The sequence below is a fragment of the Rhea americana genome, unplaced genomic scaffold (genome assembly GCF_003343005.1).
Source record: "Rhea americana isolate MKP2758 unplaced genomic scaffold, rheAme1 scaffold_29, whole genome shotgun sequence".
Lineage (NCBI taxonomy): Eukaryota > Metazoa > Chordata > Aves > Rheiformes > Rheidae > Rhea > Rhea americana.
Genome location: NW_028186412.1, coordinates 425,353 through 442,741, shown reverse-complemented (window position 1 = coordinate 442,741; position 17,389 = coordinate 425,353). Strand labels below are relative to the sequence as shown.

The window sequence follows — 17,389 nt, the reverse complement described above, 5'->3', positions numbered from 1 at the left end:
CACATTTTCCTTCCCCTAAAAAGCAGAACAGAAATGTGCACAAATAAAATTACTTACATATGTAAAAATCCCATTCAGTTTAAATAATCTTTTCTTCATGCCTGGAYGTATCAACAGTATATCAAAGCTTAATGCAATCTTTTAAGAGAATGTCTATATGTATATGAAAAGGCACTTCAGGCATGGCAAATTGGTAATAATTCTTTACAATTTACATGCTCTCATCCATTTAGTAATCTCTCTCTTTCCTTTTCTCACTCTCTCATCTCTCATTGTGTGCTTTTTAAACTGTTCCTGCTTCTAGAAATGTCTGTTTCTTTGCTGCTGACTCTTTTCTTGCACCAGTGCAAACACTGCTAGATGCRTTCTTTACAGCGGACAGGAGGGAGGACCTGGCTTAAGAGACAAGGGCATGCTGTTCTCATCTGCAGCCTTCAAGCTTCCATTGCCAGCTTGTCCTGAGGTTTTCTAGTGCTTGAATTCTTTAYATTTTAACAGAAATATGGCAACAGTCACAGTTGCTCACATTCCACTTTCTTAGAGAAAAGTAATAGAGAAGGTGCAAGTTGAGGAAATGCTAAAACCCTTCTGGGTCTTGTAAGGTCAGAGACTGTGGAGTAATGCTCCACAGCTTTTTGTGCTGATGCTCTTCCCTAAAGATCCCAGTATGACACCAAAGGAACCAGGGGAAAGAAGGCAGCTTTATTCCAAATTTTTCATGGAGTTCCACCTCATTATTTGTCCTTCTCCATACAGGGGAGGGAGAGGGGTGGGAGGGTGMTGAGGAAACCTTTTAATCCCAAAGCTCCAAGGTTCGTAATCCTTACTAAAGCTAGGGAAGCCTATTGTCAATAGTCCCTTGATATTTAAGCTCTCCAAACCACTGAGTCATTGGGCCTACTCATCTGAGTCACTACAAAAGGGAGGGAGTGCTGCAGTAGCACAGAGGACTTTAGCAAAGGGCAGTTTTCCATTGGACAAATCTTCTACCATCTAGCTGTGAAGTTCACAACTCATCAGAGTCTCAAGAGAAAATCAGGGAGAAGTTGTCAGGTGGGAAGTGAAAAGCAGTGATGATCACAATAGATCAGCTGACTTCTGCTGTCTTCTCCAGAGAATATTCAGCCAGTTTTCCATCCCTGCTTCATATGATTCACGTTTTGCTATCCCAGTATTACTGATGGGGATCTTAAAAGACTAAAGGAATGAAAAGAAAGTTTACTCATTGCCAGGTCAAAGCATCAGTCAGACAGCACAACTCCAGGAAAAGCCATGGAAGAGGAAAAGTATAATTCTGATAGCTTGTATTACTGGTTACAGAGTTTGGCTGAGCCTTTTAGCTAATCCTTCTGAATGAGCTGTCCTGCAATGGGCAGAATCACATGGCCACTCAGACATCTACGCTGAGCACCTCTGGTACACATATCTGTGTCAGATTGACCTTGATGTCAGGTAAAACAGTCCTTACTCACCTTCTCCACCTCTTCTTCTCAATCTCCACCTCTTCCTCTCAATCTAATGATGTTCCAGCTTGACATATCTAGGAAGAAAGAAGCCCATATCAGTCTTTATATATTCAGAGGTTATGGAAATGATCCTAATTCAGTCCAGTCCGTATCTTTCTTGCAGAGATATTGTTATCTGTGTGTGCTTGGTTTGGTTCTGAGAAGATTACAGGACAAACAATCTATGATAATGAGAATTTTTAGATGATCCTTCTATTTTTCTCAAAACATGCCTGTAATAGTGAGGAAACTCAAGATAATACTCCAAAGGTTACTACCTTTATTTATTCCCAAGGAATGAACATCAGGATTGTCTCCATATGCACAGCTGAGCAGTCCACATCTTGGCTTAATTGTGGTCTTCTCAGACCAATCACTTGCACAGCTCTTCCAAGTTTTTATGATGACGCCTTCTTCTAGCCAGATATTAATTTTCCTAGTAATGCAGAGCCTCTGAAGTAGCACCATCCTCTCCAATCTTAGCCCTTTCTCACTTCTTCTCAAGGGGATCATCTCTCTTTTAGATGAAGAGGGAGAAATGTCAGGAAGAAATTCTATTATCTCCTTTCTTGCTAGAAAGCCTTAAAGGCTTACCTCCTAGGAGGATGAAGAATAGCAGGGGTATCTCTCCTTGAAGAGAACTTCCTGCAGAACAGTTGCCAGCTGATTGGCAGGAAAATGGCACTTGTATTATGAGAATTGTTCCCTGTCCCTAAACCCCTTTAAACCTCAGTTTAAAGATTTAAGTATTACATACCAGTTTTCTCTGGTCATGGAGCACATTTCTCTTTTGTATCTTCTCATACCATAGAAGAAATATCAGCTGTATTCTAAGGATAAGACTCAATTAAGACAGTCTGAAGAGACATAGGAAGGTACAGAGGAATATCTCTACCTGGCAGTGCACATGATACTTCCAACTTTAAGTAAGAGATGGAGATGGAGATGATTAACTCCATTACTCCAAAGCTGTGAAGGCTGTGGACGTCTGTCTTCAAAGGGCAACCAAGGTCTCTTAGGTACAGGCATCTACAAGGAGTCATAAAGCCAACATAATCAGATTTCTACCTCCCACTACTCTCTAGAATGGTACAGGGACCGTTTCTGAGTGACAAGGGTCATGCAAGGAGGGTCTTCACCAGTGACAGTAGATCCTGCAGCACTGTTCTAGGTGGCATAGGTTAGAACAGACTGTAAGCTACTTTAGCTCACCTGTAAATTTGTTTTGGCATCTCTAAAGGGTGAAATGTAGGATATTGTGATCCTTGGGTTTTATCTTTGATTCTGGAAGTGGTCTACTGATTACAGAAAGCACAGGCAAGAAGGCAATTTGGCAGTGCCAAAAAAGTTAGATGGGGATTTGGGTGAGTGTTAGCAGAGAGGTGGATTTTGCTCCCTATCTTGGCTGAAATGACAGTCCACTTCCTTTTTGTTCTCTTATGTAAATAAGGAGATGGTGGAGATGGTGGAGGCTTTTATCTAAGGAAGCTCAGAATATAAATGGGCTAGGAAAAAGAGTCTGATCAAAAGTTAGGGAAAAAATTGTAGGGATAAATGGTCAGGTTCTTAATACAAGAGTTTTATGAGTGGGATTAATTGCAGAACCTTTGCTCTTCAACAGACATATAGATCTGGAAAAGGGGATGAGTGGCAGAATGACAAAGTTTGCTCATAATACAAATTATTTAGAGTAAAACCCAAACCAAGCTACAAAAAGTTGAGAAAAGTTTTTTGAAGACTGAATGACTGTATTATGAAATGGTGAATGTATATAAATACAGAATCATGCACATGATTTAAAAAGCCAAAAGCCAACCCTGTGTATACATACACAATCATGATCTTTGATTTAGCTACCATTGCTCTAAAGAAARATCTTGAGTCATTCTCTGAAAACATCAGGGTCAACACTTGTCAGAAAGGTGAGCAGAAGGTACAAATTATTAGAAAGGGAACAGAAAGCAGACCACAAAATATTGTTATGCCACTGTTTAAACTCATGATTCACCCACATTTTGATTACTGTATGCCATTCTGTTCTCACTAGAAGAGGAACAGAGAAGGTAGCAAAGATGATCAAGAGACACGAATAGCTTCAGGTGGCAGATTAAACAGTTCAAAACTCTTCATCTTGAAAAAGATGGAGAGACCATCTGGAAGGGCCTGACAGAGGCATATATGTGAATGACATGGAGAAGGTGAATGGGGAATGATTATTCACTGGTTCTCCCAACACAAGAACTAGAAGGCATCACTCAAAAAAATCAACCATCAAGCCTAAAACAAACAAGAGGAAACTACTTTTTCACACAACACACTCTTAAATTGTGGAAGCCATTGCCACAGGATGCTGTGGAGATCAAAATGCAAAAGAGTTAAAATTTCGTGGGCTAGCCAGTGAAAGCTAGATTTACTGGCCACAGCAGTTTGAGGTAACCTCCAGCTTGGGTTGCTAGACAATAGGAAGATGTGTGAGGGAAGAATCACTGTCTTTGTACTCTGTTCTTTATACTGTAAGCATTTGCTACTAGCGACTGGTGGAAACAGGAAACTCAGGTAACTGGAGCATTGCTCTGACACTTTTTGCTAGTTMTTATGCTCTTTTATTTGGGATAGGAGAAAGCTGTTATAATCAACTATGTTGTATGGGAAATATGCTTTGATCTTGTTGTGTTGTGGGTTTATCGCTGATTTTTGCACAGTATTAAGGACAGCAGAGAAACTGCAAGGCCAAACTTTCTGCTGAGGCATCAGTTGTGATGAAGAGAAACAAGCCAAGGTTTTGCTTGTGGGCAGAAATTTCCCAGAATACATTGGCAGTTGGGCAGAATTAGTGCTTTGGCTTGCTTCCCAAGCACATTGGCTCTCTGTTCCAGCACAGGAACAAACCTAGGCAGTGTTTTCTAAGTAGGATTGAATTCCTCAGAATGGATCTGATTCAAAAGCATCTGCCAGTCCAGTATTGTGCCCAAAGTCTAAGTGTTGTAGTAACTCTGCTATGCAATAGTAAAAGGATTCTGATAGTGACACTTAATCCAGGTATTTCAGCTTCATAAAATTGTCAGCTACCTATCAGCAATCCAGAGAAATATAAAAATTACAGTGCTGTTTTTGTAATTATTGGTATGTGTTATCTGTCTTCCATCACTAGTTCTTCATCACTCAAGCAGTTTGCATGTCCTTTGTTAAGAATCATCCTGAATAACTGTTTTGCCACATTGATACTACTAATAAAAACAAATTTTGTATGATTACTAGTGCTGTCAAATTGTGATCTCAGCTGAATTTCAGATACATTATTGTTATCTGTTCTTATAATTAGCATTATTTTAGCATCAGTGATAAATGATCGTATTTTTAATTAGGAATCTTGGTTCAGATCAGGATCCCACTTTGCTACCCGTATATCACAAGATTGCAAAGACTTGCCTTACTGGCACATCATTATCTCTTTGTACATTGAACCTCTGACAGGAGGAGATGGGGTATGCTCAATGGGGCTTTCCTTGACTGGTGGGCTTGGAGATGGGCGAGACCGCTTGCTCCTAGAACAGACATGCTACAGGAGTGGCTCTGACACTGGTGGAGACAGTTTCCTCAGCAGGCAGGTTATCCCCTGGGTGAAGTGTAGGCACCTTAGTGGGTGGCACTGCACATAAGGCTGGCAGCAGAGGAGTTGGGAGTGTCTGAGAAATTAATACACATGCCAGAAATGGTACACTGGAAACATTAGTTTTACTCAAACTGATTTTCCTCACTTCTGAGCTTGCTCAGAGCTACTGCAGCATCTCTGCAAGACACAACATTGTGCAACGCTCTGATAGTACCTCCAGAAGTCACATGGATGTGCTCTTTTAAAAATGGGAAGGAATTAAGAGCTCTTGCCAACAGACTTTAGAACTGGCTATGTCTTAATTTGTCCATGGCAGAGCGTCTTACTCAGTAGGTGAGAATTTAGCTATGAGTATCCTGTGTAGCAGCCAGCTTGGAGCATGATCCTAATTTACTGTAACTCTTGCTACATTCTGTGGCTGATCATTATCATGCTGAACAAAATGTTTTGAAAGTGTTTTTATAGGGTTGAGTGACTTATTCAATAATTTATACCATTTTGCAGGGATTAGAGGATGAATTTAAGTAATCAAATAATGTCATTATGGCTCAATGACTACATTCTTTATCAGGAAAAGAAATCAGTTGTAATTATACTCAAAAAGACAGAGACCCTTTATTCAGCAGTTCCCCAAGARCAATGATATCAAAGATGCTGATAGGTCCCTCAGCTGTAAAGAGGGCTGTCCTTCTTTGTTAGGAAGGAGAATATCAGCTGTCGTCTGCTTATCTGTATAACTATTGTGCAATTATGCCAYGTATTTTCAGGGTACCATGCCTTAAATCTCTGTCCTTTGCAGAAGCATACAATCCATCGATGCACAGAGCTGTGCAAATAGTCACAGAAACAGAATGAGAACCCATGGCCTGCTATAGTTGGTGGGAGCCTTGCCTCTAATTTCGGCAGACACAGAATCTCTCCCYGCCAAAGCTCATGGAGCAAAGAAAAAGCACTGTTGCTTGCTGTGACTCTCTGGAGACCTTTACTCACACCAGATTGCAAGGTGTCAGTCTGGCACTTACAAATTTTTTAATGGTTCTTCCCTTTTGTTTGCTTCTATTCATCTGCACCAATATTTGTCCTGGCTAGGGAACCTCTGGTATCTCAAGATGCAAGTGCCTTCCATTGGTAGACTGAGCACATTGCTCGTTTACCTTGGACCTAACCCATGTCTAGTGCTGGCACACCAGCAGTGTAACCCAAAGCTTTCATTTTCTCCTTAAAGGTATCCAGTGAAATGATGAAATCCTGCTCCCTTGACCTCTGAGCTGGCTTTTCAAACCAGCTTTTAGCAGCTTAGGAAGACTTAACTCAGAGAGAAAAATCAGGTCATGCAATGTTTGTGGAGAAAGACTTAGATAAGTCCGATTTGAGCAAGGGAGGAAAATACATTAGATCATCCCCTATCCTTGCATAATGACTGTACACATAAGAYGAGCATTAGCTGGAGTCATTCCACCAGAAAACCTCAGGAGGAGTATGCCAAAAGCAAACATGTCTCTCCATGAGGGTGTTTGGACTTGAAATTCTCTGTGCATTGCTCTCCATGTCCCTTATTTATTTTTAATACCAGCCACAGTCAGACCACAAAACAAAAGCATATATTGAAAATAAGAGTGATGAAAAAAAAAAACACATTTGGTTTAATGTTTCAAGGCATACAAGTTACTACTAAGGTCCACACATGAAAAAAAGTTTTATTGCAGGCATTCCCCTCCATGCCATTTAGTGTAATATGATTTTTCTAAAATACAGTTCTTCTCATCCAAAGTGCCACCTGGCTGCTGCATGACKGTGTCTAAGTCCTTCCAGATAAAATGTACTCACAGTGACCCTGAACTGACAGCCAGTGAGGCCTGGAAATCTCTACCTTATACAAAAAGAAACACTCCCCTCTCCAGCCCTGCTTTCACAACCCAAGCTCTGAAGCAAGCTGGGTTCCTCCAATTCAACATTTTGGTGCCATTATCAGAATTTCTGCAGGCTAAATGGAGCTCTTAATGACATTTTTGCTTCCTATTAATGTGTTGATGCTTTCAAAAGTAGAAGGAACAGAAAGTTAAATTGATTTACTTTATGTTGGTAACTCACAAGAATAAGTACATTCAGCCCTTCTGTCTGGTAATGGTGTTCATTGTACAGAGCCTGTAGGAATCAAAGGTAGAAAAAAGTTATATTTTAGCCCAGACTCCCTGAAACACTAGTCTTCCTTACTCCTATGTAGGGCCCCAAAGTCTCACTGGTTTTCAACCGTGTCATCCCAAACAGAATAAACTTCAGTTCATCCATACAGCTGGGAAAAAGGACTATACTGCAAATGTGGGAAATGCATTTTTGTGAACACACCGAAACTGTTGAAAAGGATACTTTAAATGTGATTATGAAGAACTGTTTGGATTGCAGTGATACCCCACTAATATCAGCCTGAGGAAATTCAGAAATCTAAACACCTTGTTGGACCCTAGCCTTGATTGCTAACATTGGTACATGTAGAAGCTGGGTAAGAAGGTGCCATTTTATCTCTTTCATTTTTAAGGTACAGCCAGGCCTTTTCTAATCAGTGACATCACATTATACCATCCCTTTCTATTAAGGCTAGAATAAAGGAATGACATAGTAGAGAAGCTTTGCATGCAAAGGCAGTGCCACAAAATATCCCCTCTCTACATTTCATTTATTTTCTCTATTTATGTTATGATGAAGTCCACAGTATTTTTCTGCATCCCTTGTCCTGCTTCCCTGCAAGTGTATCTTAGTAAATAAGAACTTGTCTTTCTGATGGAGCCTGGTCCAACGCCCAGTGGGATTTTCCAATGAGTCTGCACTGGGCTGTTACGACCAGTTTGTTGCCTGTGGAATTTTTTATTCAGATTTCTTAGTGTAAGGTGAAATTTGTCTTAGCTCAACGTACGGCATCATGTCAAAGTTAGTCAGCCATGCTCCTTTTCCCACTCAGCAGAACACCAGCACCTCCACACTCAACCCCTCCAATTTAAAGGCCAGTCTAGACTAGTCACACTCCAGACAGTCATCTTATCTCTGTGACCAGGGAAAGCCTGGATAACTAAAGCACATACCTAAATTTATAACGAATGTGAGGTGAAATGAATCCTGTTTCAGGCTCCTAAATGGGACAACACAGTAATCCTTTTCCAATGCGTATCTAGGAAGGAGGGATTGGTGGGTCTGGATATTAAAATTGTTGTCTGCCTCACTCAGCACTCTGTGAATTTAGATGCCATAGCAGTTGCGACACCTAATTATCCATATATAGTAGGTGGTCCAAATAGGAACACACAGCAGAGCAGCAGATGTGGGTTGCTGCTGTCAGATTAGATATAGATTAGATAAAGCTTAATTAACACTTTATTTTTGTTAGATTCAACTCCTATTAGTCACACCAAAATTATTACAGAAAAGCACAGGCAGAAATTAAGAGGGAGAGTTAACATTCTTTCCTGTTAAAATCAAGGAAGCATTTTTACAGTGTAAGATCTTGCTAGTAAGGTGTTATTCCCTAAATTTGCAACATCTTTGATCTGGAGACCAAGGTGACCTTGAGAAAAGCTCTTTAGAGCTCCAAGGAACTATTTCTTAAACTTGCCCTCTATAGCCTTTCACATCCCAAGCCATCTAATTTATGTAATCACATGTATCAACTTCGTATGTTCAACATATATTTATGTTTTCTTATGCCACTGGTTAAAATTCATATTGTTTGCCCTCTTTTGTATCTCTTCTGTATTTATAATATTATATTTATATGTATTTATAGTATTATAAATATCACTAGAATTACAGTATTTTAGAGATGTTTTATCAAAATTCTTTGTAACTTTAGCACAATTTATCAAGATCCATGGTGCCAAACCAGCTTTATGTGACCTTGCAAATGTCACATTGGAACTTCTTGCCGTCTAGTATCAAACAATATTCTAAATACGACAAAATTACAATTCAACATTTCACAAAGTTTTTGCCCTTCCCCTAATTAGCAAATGCAGGTACCTTTTTCTGTATCAAAGGCTCCTCAAGAACTGGCTGAAAGGCAGAGCTCAGAGGATCATCATCAGTAGTGTGGAGTCTAGTTGGAGGCCTGCGGCTACTGGCGTCCCCCAGGGCTCAATACTGGGTCCCATCCTGTTCAACTTACTCATCAATGACCTGGATGAGGGGACAGAGTGCCTCCTCAGAAAGTTTGCTGATGATCCCAAGCTGGGAGGAGTGGCTGACACACCTGAGGGCTGTGCTGCCATTCAGAGAGACCTGGACTGGCTGGAGAGCTGGGCAGAGAGGAACCTCCTGAGGTTCAACAAGGGCAAGTGCAGAGTCCTGCCCCTAGGGAGAAATAACCCCAGGCACCAGAACAGGCTGGGGACTGACCTGCTGGAGAGCAGCTCTGCAGAGGAGGACCTGGGAGTGCTGGGGGATGACAATTTGACCATGAGCCAGCAATGTGTCCTTGTGGCCAAGAGGGCCAATGGTCTCCTGGGGTGCATTAGGGAGAGTGTTGCCAGCGGGTGGAGGGAGGTGATCCTGCCCCTCTACTCAGCCCTAGTGAGGCCTCATCTCGAGTCCTGTGTCCAGTTCTGGGCTCTCCAGTACAAGGAAGATATGGAGCTACTGGAGAGAGTTCAGCATAGGACTACAAAGATGATGAGAGGGCTGGAGCACCTGCCCTATGAGGAGTGGCTGCGAGAGCTGGGCCTCTTCAGCCTGGRGAAGAGAAGACTGAGGGGGGATCTTATCAATGTGTGTAAGTCCCTGAAGGGAGGGTGTCAAGGGGATGGGGACAAACTCCTTTCAGTTGCCCCATGTGACAGGACAAGAGGCAATGGGCAGAAATTGAAGCACAGGAAGTTCTGCCTGACCGTGAGGGGGAATTTCTTCCCTGTGAGAGTGACGGAGCACTGGACCAGGTTGCCCAGAGAGGTTGTGGAGTCTCCTTCTCTGGAGATCTTCAAGGCCCGCCTGGATGCAACCCTGTCTAACATGCTCTAGGTGCCCCTTCTTGAGCAGGGGGGTTGGACTAGATGATCTCCAGAGGTCCCTTCCAACCTTACTGATTCTATGATTCCAGCCTGGTAGGTATGTCCTGCCTATACCACCCCAATCAGTAACCAGAAACTTTTGTGTGGTCTAGAGGGAAGGAGCTGAGGTCATTTGCAGGAACAGCCCTTTGGGTAAAATTTGTTTCTATGCAAGAGGGTACAAATCATTGAACCAAGTGAATACCATTTAAACCTTAATTTGAAGTTAAAACAGGCATATACTGTTTACTGGCCCAGAGTGAGTCCAACTGTTTCTTTAGGACAACAAAAAATGTGTTGCAGATCAAGACTGTTTTCAGCACAGCAATATTTACAATGTAGGCTTAGTATATCTAAAATCCTATATAATGCAAGCTTGCAATAAATGAATGCTTCTYTCTTGTCCCATATCGCAGTCCAGCTGTCAGAATTGCCAAGGGATCATCTGCCACAGGCCAAGTTGAGCCAAACCAAGCCAACTCCTTTTTTATTTCTGTGTTGTCTAACCAAGTATCTGCAGCATGAAACACAACTCCATTTAGTTCATTTAGTTCATTTAGTTCAACAGGTTATTCCTTGTGTTCTCTCTTTTGCTTTCTCTCCTTGTTTTTATGAAAGCATAGTTAAGTGGGTCAGCTGGGTGTTTCTCCTTCAGTGCTTAGCCTTAGCTGTCTGATCCAACACATCTTAACAGGCATTGTAGACACCTATGAAAAGCTCTTTATTGTATAGTTATATCCTCAGCTCTGCCACTAGGCAGTGAGGGAGATGTACCCTCTCCCTTGAAACATCAGATACCAATAAATTGAGTCCTTTCTTAATTTGTCTGTTCAGTAAATTGTATGAACATGACCATCAAATGTTGRCTATTTTCATTCTCAAATCTATTATTTCCTGTCTTATTCACAGATTGTATTTGATCTCTCCAAATTGCTGGAGAAAAGCTGAGCAGTATCATGTTGACAAGGTATTTCTTTAATAGCTGCTCCTTAAGATAATACTATTTATATATTTTTAGAATGTGCTGGAAGACTAAGGAGCAATGGGCTGGTATAGGAAACACAACAGCAGTGGGGAGCATGGTGAAAGAACTCCTCTCTACTGGCATTAGAGGCTGGGTATCAGTTGAGGCCAGGCTTTAAGTTCAGGAAGGCATAGTTGACAATGAAGTTTCCTTCATTTGCATTTTCGCTGACACATGAAGCTAGCACACAGGGACCTCTCAAGATGGAACAGCAGGAACACAGAGAAATGAAACAAAACATCTAGCTACTGCCACATTTAACAGCAGAAAAGAGAAGCTACTGGTGCCAGGGTGTACTTTGAGGGCTCACCAGCAGTCATGGTAACTTAATTAAGTAGTGTTAGACAAAGGGTGAGAGAAAAGAGAACGGTCAGGTCACTCTTCAAGTCACACCACAATTTCCAMCTCAGTACAAAGATGGAAACAGAACCTGCATTTACCCAATGCCTCTTTTCAGGCCCTACCCATAAAAAAGTTGTCTCTTTCTCAGTAAAGCTGAGGGCTTATCTCGCATCTCTGAAATGCAACAGTATAATCTGAGGATGATTTGTAAACACAGAGGTTTGCATTTGTGCTTTCCGCTGCTACTCAAAAAAAAAAAAAAAAAAGAGAGAGAGAGAAAGAAAAAAAGAAAGAAAGGACTTGTGATACCTGGTTCACTTGTCTTTTTTATACATGAGTAGCTCTAAAACTAGAGGTGCAATATAGATCTTTAACTGCTCTTGCACAAGAATGAGACTGGGTGAATAGAAGAACCCCAAGAAGGTTTTCATTGGCATCAGCCTTTCCATTCTCCTGAGCCACACTTATCTGATAGCTGGAATATGGCATGCCACAGATAGTCTGTTATTCTTTCCCATGCTGCAAGATTTCAGCAGTAAATAGCTTCAAAAAGTGCCTGAAGTAGAATTCTTTTTGACTTCATTTGATTTAAGGAAATCTTTCCTCAGTTAATTCCTCCCAAGCGTGCTGTCCAAGGCAGGACCAGTCCCTTGTTGATCAAACTATTCTGACCTCTGCAGCTGGCTCCATTTCAGCTAGCTACAGGCTGGAGATAAAGAACAAAAGAAACAGCACACTACATCCAAGTACCATTGGACCTTTTTTTGACCTMATTGACATGCCAGGCACTTCTTGAAGGACCTGTGGCATTATGCCGTGGTCCGTAAGAAACTCTTTAAGGAAGTACTGCAGCAGCCAAATTACTCCAATAATCAAGCACAGCTGTTCAGATAAGCCACTGTGCAGCAGTTTGAAAGGCAAAGGCATCCTCTCCTCCTGAGAAATACCATCTCCAGTAAAGCTACCTATGGAGACTGTGAAGCAGTAAATAAGCTCACATGATGGGGACTCTGGCCTTGGAAATAGGTAAACTCTGTATGGCTCAAATCAGAAGTGAGTGAGTTCTATCTAGCTGTGTTATGCCTCAGAGATAACTATTCAGACTTGCTAGGACACCTGACAAAAMCACATTACTTTCCTGCATCTTGAGTCCACAGTGAGAAATGAGGCAAATGGCAGGAGTGCTCTTCAGGAAACCTGATACTTTCACATTTTCATGAAACTATTGTTCACACAGACAGATAGGTAGATTTGTCAAGCCTTCAGGCTGCTCTGGCCATTGGCATCATTTTATCACACTCATCAAGACAGTGGGAGAGGATGACAGCAGCCTGAGGTTTATGTCAGCTCCCCCAAGTGAAGCACTCATCAAATTAAATTGTTTTATAATATTGACAGGAGTCATTATAAAGGAAGGAAAAGGTCCTATAGCAGGAAGACAGAAGACTGCATAGTTTGGGTTGTGTGTTAGGGGCTTACTTAAAACTGAGTAGGGGAGCAATCATACCTACTTGCGTTGCACTCTGCAGTGTGCACTCACACCAGTCCTGTGGGCTTTCACAGAGGGGGAACAATTTGTTCCCTCCTCTGTGCCCAGTGATACTTAACCCTCAGCCCTGGATGCTCAGTTCTGTTAGCATCAGTCATTATCCCAGAACAGGCAACTTGAAACAAAGAGAATCGAATCTCACTACGTGTCCTAAGACTCTCACACGAGGGTTTAATCAGCGCATGGCGGTGCAGGTCACATACATACATTCTTCACATGTTGCTTTTCAGTATTCATCATTGTTTTCCATCAGAGTTCAGAGCTGTTAGTTTAGAAAGTCGATCCCAGGAGACTCCAGTTTAAAGATGCTCATGTTCTTGCTGTGTATTCTCAGCAGGAGGGCTTTGATGTGTGTCTCTGTCTGTTACGTCACCCACGTTGTGCCCACTTGTATTCAAGTGTTTGGTCCCCATGATGTGGTCTTTCTGTTGCTGTTCTTCTTTGTGTTTCTTAATTATTTTTTCTTTCTTCACTAAACATTTCATTCAGGTTGCCTTCTCCCTCTTACCCTTCCAGGAAAAAATGGCTCTTGGAACAGTGTGTTTGCTTTGCTTTGCTTTACTTTGTTTTATTGCTTGAGGAAGATTTTCTTTTTACTTCATCATCCTCTTCTGTTGTAGCTATTATTTAGAAATGACAGAAATGCATTTAAACAGGTGGACAATTAATGGGAAGGGCAAGTCCTATATGAAGAAAGACATGGCTGGTATAAAGAAAACCTAGATAAATACCAGTGAGAAGAGCTAAAAGAAACTAGAGAATAGCCTGGAAATCAAGAGGATAAAAAATTACAGTAATTTACTATAGAATTTTGCATTAGTGTTCCCAATCAAGAAGAAAAGGCACAGATTGTATTAAATTCATTTGTACTAGGTCTGCTATAGGGTAACTGTTTTGCAAGTCCAGCATTAGTATCTACTTGATCTTACAGTGACCACACTGGGCATGGACAGGTCTGGAGGAAGTACAGCTGCATTCATGCAGCATCCTCATGAGCTAAATGTCCCTCAGTGTAGCTTATCTCTGAAAACAAATATGGCCTTTGAGAACAAATATTCCATGCTTAGCTGGTTTGCATGGTTTTGTTCCATGTGATCCTAGCAGCTCAGGTCTCCACAAGCTTGGGGAGCTCTGGACCACACTCCCATGCATGGTGCACATATGCCCTTGGTTTATTGGGAAGGTCAGTCAGACTCTCTACAGAGGGCAAACATGAAAGATGAGACATGAGGATGAGATGCAAAAAAGATGCAAGCTCATGCTCTCATCTATTACATGTAGACTTCAGGATCATTGTTCAGCACTACTCTGTAAACTTGACAGTTAAATATCAGCACTTATGTGCAAAAGTGCCACCTATTACTGAAGTCATGCAACACTTCCACTTACCAGACCCCGTTTTTGATTGCTTAATTTTTTTTAAGTTCTAAGTGGGCTGAAATGTTCCATGCTCTTTATCAATCTCAGGCTAGCTAATTCTGGAGAAAGATGATAAACATATGGCAACAAGACAAAAACATTTATATGGATAAAGTATACATATTCACAGATAATATGTACACACACTACAGATACAGTCAGATAATCGYGAACACTTAATTCAATCAGTTTAGGAAGTTTTTACTGCCTCAGCTGGAAATTACCACTCCTTAGCAGAGGCATTGAGTCTGCAAGCATGCACGTACCTTGTCCTGAGTACCAGGCAAAACAAGTCCACTCACACCAGCTCTTGTTCTAGCTGGAGGAGTGTCAATGTTTTAAATCTCTCCAATTTGATTATCTATGATTGTGTGACGATAAACTAAAGGGTTTGGCTTGTTGCATTGTGGATATTGCATACTACAACCACTGCAAATGATAATGATGAAGTAGAACAAATCATCAGTATGTGTCTAATCTTGTAAAAAAAACCTCTGATAGTAGTCTTCATCATTCATGCTTATTGATATACTTATTTCAATATAAATTAGAGCACCTCTGATGTTTAAAATCAGAGCTCTGTACAGACCTTAGGAGAATCTTTGCCCATTTACAGTAGCAGAGGCTCTCTGTTGGTGTCTGCTGGAACCAGCTAAGACTCTTGTCAAGAAATTGTAAGCTGAGGTCATGTGGAGGGATGGGTGCTGCTGTACCGTTGTGGATGGATGGAGACCTGGGAGGAAATTCTAGCCCTGTTGAAGTCAGCTGGAGTTTTGCCATTGACTTCCTTGGAGCCTACATTCCTTTTCTGATGGAGACATTTCACAATAACTTTCTCTCTTGAGCTTTCAACACATGCATGTTATTTTCATTACAAATAAACAAAATCTTTCCAAAATGAAGACCTTCATGTATACAATATGCCAGAAAATCACATTAAAAGTTCATCATGGCACACGTGGTAAAATACTAGTAATCCATCCTGAAGTCTCCAGGAAAGTTTCTAACGTGAGCAAATCCCATTTAGGTCGTTTTAGGTCTGATACAGCAATCAGATGTACAGCTGAGGGTTTATTATTTTTGCAGAAGGTACATGCGTTCCGAATTTGCCATGCCCAGAGTCGGAGACGAGGCGTTCAGCTGCGCCCTCRGCTCTGGGGAGAGACGGCTCTGTGCGTCCAGACGCGGGCCCTGGTACAGCGCAGACAGGAAATATGCCAGACTGGCTCGGCGGGAGGCTGCCTGCAACACGTGCAGCGAGGARCAAGAAACTGCTTAATGATTAATCGCTGTCAACCTTTGTTCTCGTTAAAGACTTGATTGTTGGACAAGGCTAGTAATGAGGCACTGTTTCGGTGTCTGTTGCTATGCGGTTGTGCAAGTCTTGAATCCGCGCCGCGGTCCGTGCAAGAGGCAGCTCTCGCTTTGCKCAAGTTCAACCAGCGCCGGTGGAAACGCCGCTGTAACAGTGCCTGCTAGTGGCTATAGGGCCGTGCCGCTTCCCTGCCAGTAGCCTCCTCCTTCCCCAGAGTTATGGCAAACATACAAATAAATCGCTACAGGCTGAAACACAGCTCACAAGGATCTCAGGATCTCAAGTAGCTTGCTTGTTGGCACTGAAAAGGCAAAGTGCTGTTAAAGATTTCTGTTAAGAGCTACACAAATAATTAACTATCCATCAAATTCTTTCTTCCCTGCAGTTTCTCTCTAAAAGTGGCGATTGGCTCGTTTGAGATATCTAATCACCCATTTTTAGCTAAGTGATTATGTCCAGCATATCTGCTTTTTATCCTTTCTATGTAAAAACTTTTAAAATATTGTATGTTTACATGGCCCAGAGACTACAGAATGAGTGCAGAAACGTTGCAGGATAAAGTCACTGAGGAGTCAGAAAGGAGAAAAGCTGTAGAAACATTCCCCACTTTGCTCTCTTGCTGTCCTGTGGGACTCCACACAAGAGGACTGCTCCTTGGCTGGTTCCTTCCTTGACTGGAAGGAAGATTGGGCCTGTCTGATGATGAGAGATGATAGATGACGGCTTAAGATAGCAATGTGTAATCTGCCCTTCTGGTGTGCCATTTAGGACATATCTGTGTGACAGCATACTATATCCCATGCAGTCATCTGTGGTAGCTCTGAGAGAGCTGGGGTTGCTGGAAAGCAATATAGGAGCCAAATCCTGGTTTCACAGCAGGAATCGTTCACTCGGACATGTTCCCGGGCTAACAGATCTCAGTGCAGCTTGTTGACGGCTGGTTGGGCTAGCTCCGCATTGTGCTGAGTAGCAGCAGAATTAGCTATTTTTGAACATAGCACAGGGATCACCCTAACTTTCACTGTGTCAAAAACCTGGCCATTAAAAAAGCCTGGCCTCCCCAGGGCTGCCCAGTCAGCGGGTGTGCTGAAGCACTTGTCTCTCTGCCTGCTGTGTATCTGTTGCAGCAGGGATTTCCCTCCAAATCTAGCAGTTCAGTGGGACAGCCCTACTCGTGAGGTTGCAGAAATCAGGCACATACTCCCTATAGTGATGATCTTTTCCAGCATAAGAGTGTCTGAAGCGATTCCTCCACATTTCCTCTGTCACTTGGTTTGGTGGAGGAGTGAGATAGCATTTGCTTCTTTTCCCTGGTTGGATGAAAGTGCAAGTATTTCTGGCAGACAGCCTGGGCTTATGAAATTGCAAATGCTAGTTTCCACGATTCCTTGTGTATGTGTCTTGGAAACTTGGTTGGCCCTGATTTTTTTTTTTCCTGAGAGCTCAGATGTTCAGAGAAGGAAAAGGCAGGAGATGGTCCCATATAGGTAAGCCAACTTCTTACAGACACTTCACAGAATCATTACAGGGAAATATTTTGCACTCTTCATCCAGCTGCACCTCAGGATATTAGACACACACACACACACACA

General features: G+C 41.9%; 1 protein-coding gene across 1 annotated transcript in view; it reads left to right on the top strand.

Moving 5' to 3' along the window:
* Window positions 1-17,389, top strand: part of MAML2 (mastermind like transcriptional coactivator 2) — a 101,961-nt gene that overhangs the window by 62,732 nt on the left and 21,840 nt on the right. The window lies entirely within an intron of this gene.